The sequence below is a fragment of the Penaeus monodon genome, chromosome 13, assembly GCF_015228065.2.
Source record: "Penaeus monodon isolate SGIC_2016 chromosome 13, NSTDA_Pmon_1, whole genome shotgun sequence".
Lineage (NCBI taxonomy): Eukaryota > Metazoa > Arthropoda > Malacostraca > Decapoda > Penaeidae > Penaeus > Penaeus monodon.
In genome coordinates this window covers 47,089,324-47,091,929 of record NC_051398.1, presented here as the reverse complement: position 1 = coordinate 47,091,929, position 2,606 = coordinate 47,089,324, and the positions used below count along the sequence as shown (strand labels likewise).

The window sequence follows — 2,606 nt, the reverse complement described above, 5'->3', positions numbered from 1 at the left end:
CCGCCATTTTTCCTTAACCCCCCCCTTTTCCCCCGCCATTCCCCATTTACCGAACCCATCTTTACCTCTTATCCCATAGGCCTACCCCATTCCCATCTGCTTATCCACTCCACCTGCATCCCGTAACATCACAGGCCTATCCCACCCCTACCCCCCTAGGCCTAACCCTTCCCTACCCCCATAGGCCTAACCCTTCCCTACCCCCATAGGCCTATCCCTCCCCTATCCCCATAGGCCTATCCCTTCCCTACCCCCATAGGCCTATCCCTTCCCTACCCCCATAGGCCTATCCCATCCCTACCCCCCTAGGCCTATCCCTTCCCTACCCCTAACCCCACCCTCCCTATCTTACCCTATTACACACCCTTACCCTTATCCCGCCCCCCTACCTCCCCTCCCATCCCCACCCTACCGGCCCCTTACCCCCCCTACCCATCCTTCCACCCTCCCTTGGGTCCTCAAAATACCCAGGAGAAAATCCAAGAAAGGATTAGAAATACTTATCCTTTTTTACCCACGGGAGCCGAGAAGGTCACGCGTCGCGACCAACGCAAACAAACAATAGGGAAGGGGGTATGGGAGGAGGGGGGTGGGGCATGGGGCGAAGAAGAAGGGGGAGGGGGAAGTAGCACTAACAAAACAAAAAACAAAAACAACGTCAGCTGATATGCATAAACACGACAAAACAAAGAATGAGGAGGGGGGGGGGAGAAGAGGGGAAGGGGAAGGGGTGAAGAATGGAGGTATACGGGGAAAAAGAGAGGAGGGGGAGGGGAGGGAGAAAGGGGAGGGGGAGACACAGATAACCTACAGGGTCGTAAGGGGTCGAAGGTATGGTGACACCTTACGCCTACGAAGTGCGAGAGAGCGAGAGCGAGAGCGAGAGACAGAGAAGGAGAAAGAGAAAGAGGAAAGGAGAAAGAGAAAGAGAGAGAGAGGGAGTGAGGGGGGAGGGAGGGAGGGGGTGGGGGGAGGGAGAGGGAGGGAGGGAGGGAGGAGGGAGGGAGGGAGGGAGGAGGGAGGGAGGGAGGGAGGGGAGGGAGGGAGGGAGGGAGGGAGGAGAGGAGGAGAGAGAGAGGAGAGAGAGAAGAGAGAGAGAGGGAAGAGAGATAGAGGGGGAGAGGGGGGAGGGAGAGAGAGGGGAGGGAGGGAGGTGAGGAGAGAGAGAGAGAGAGGAGAGAGGGAGAGAGAGGAGGAGAAGAGAGAAGAGAGGAGAGAGTGGGAGAGGGAGGGAGAGAGAGAGAGAGAGAGAGTGGGAGGGAGGGAGAGAGAGAAGAGAGTGGGGAGAGGAGGGAGGGGAGAGAGAGAGAGAGTGGGAGAGGGAGGGAGGGAGGGAGGGAGAGAGGAGAGAGAGAGAGAGAGAGAGGAGAGAGAGAGAGAGGAGAGGAGAGAGAGGAGAGAAGAGACAGAGGAGAGAAGAGACAGAGGAGAGGAGAGACAGAGAAGAGAGGAGAGACAGAAAGAGAAGAGAGGAGAGACAGAGAAGAGAAATAGAGAGGAGAGGAGAGACAGAGAAATAGAGAGGAGAGGAGAGAGAAACAGAGAGGAGAGGAGAGACAAATAGAGAGGAGAGACAGAGAAAGAGAGAAATAAAAAGGAAAAATGAGAGAATAATAGGAAAATAGAGAATAAGAGAAAAAGAAAAAAGAGAAGGAAAAAGAGAAAAATAAGGGAAAAAGAGAGAGAAAAAGAGATAGAGAAAGAGAAACAGAAAGAGAGTGTCAAAGGAGGATTCGCCTCAAGAATTAAATAACACCAGCTGCTACTGTTGCACAATCGATAATCACGCAACGTTTCGATCGCTCCGCAAGGATGCCGAACCCAAAGCAAGACTTGCACGCCATGAATAAGAGGCACTGGTCCTTTTTTACTCCTTTCCCTTCCTGTCTCTCTCCCTTTCTCCCTCTCTCCCTTATTCTCTCTCCCTCTCCCTCTCAATCTCTCTTCCTTTGCTCTTGCTTTCCCTCTCTTCCTTCTTCCTCGCTCTCTCTATCTCCCTCCGTTCCAATCTCTTTCGATCCTTCTTTTTCTCCCTCTCCCTCCCACTCTCATTTCCTCTCCTCCTTTCTCCCTCCCACTTCCTCCTCCCGCTCCTTTCCTCTCCTTCCTGCCTTCTTCCCTCTCTCCCACACTTTCACCAACTTCCCCTCTCCCTCTCCTCCTCCTTCTCCTACCCCCCCCCCCCCCGTCTCCTTCCTCAACCCTTCCTCCCACTCTCTTTTCATCTCTCTCTCTCTCTCTCTCTCTCTCTCTCTCTCTCTCTCTCTCTCTCTCTCTCTCTCTCTCTCTCTCTCTCTCTCTCTTTGTTCTTTCTCTTTCTCCCTCCCTTTGTTCTTCCCCTCCCGCCTCCTTCTCTGGCGTCATGAACCCCCCCCTCCCCCGCTAACACACGCGGACAAAACACCAATGGCTTCTGGTATCGCCCCCCCTCCTTCTCCCCTTCTCCCTCCCTCCCCGCTCGCTCACGCCTCCCTCCCTTTCCCCTCTCGGTCGACTCGCAGCGTGTCATTCACCCTCTCTCTTCTCCCTTGGTTCTCCCTCGGTTTCTCCCTTAGTCGATCTCTCCCTCTCTCTTGGTTGGCTAGTTGCTCCCCTGCTTAATTTTT

The 2,606-nt window shown here is 54.3% G+C and overlaps 1 protein-coding gene across 1 annotated transcript in view; it reads right to left on the bottom strand.

Moving 5' to 3' along the window:
* Positions 1-2,606, bottom strand: part of LOC119579956 (UBA-like domain-containing protein 2-B) — a 45,636-nt gene that overhangs the window by 31,890 nt on the left and 11,140 nt on the right. The gene's annotated exons all lie outside the window — the stretch shown is intronic.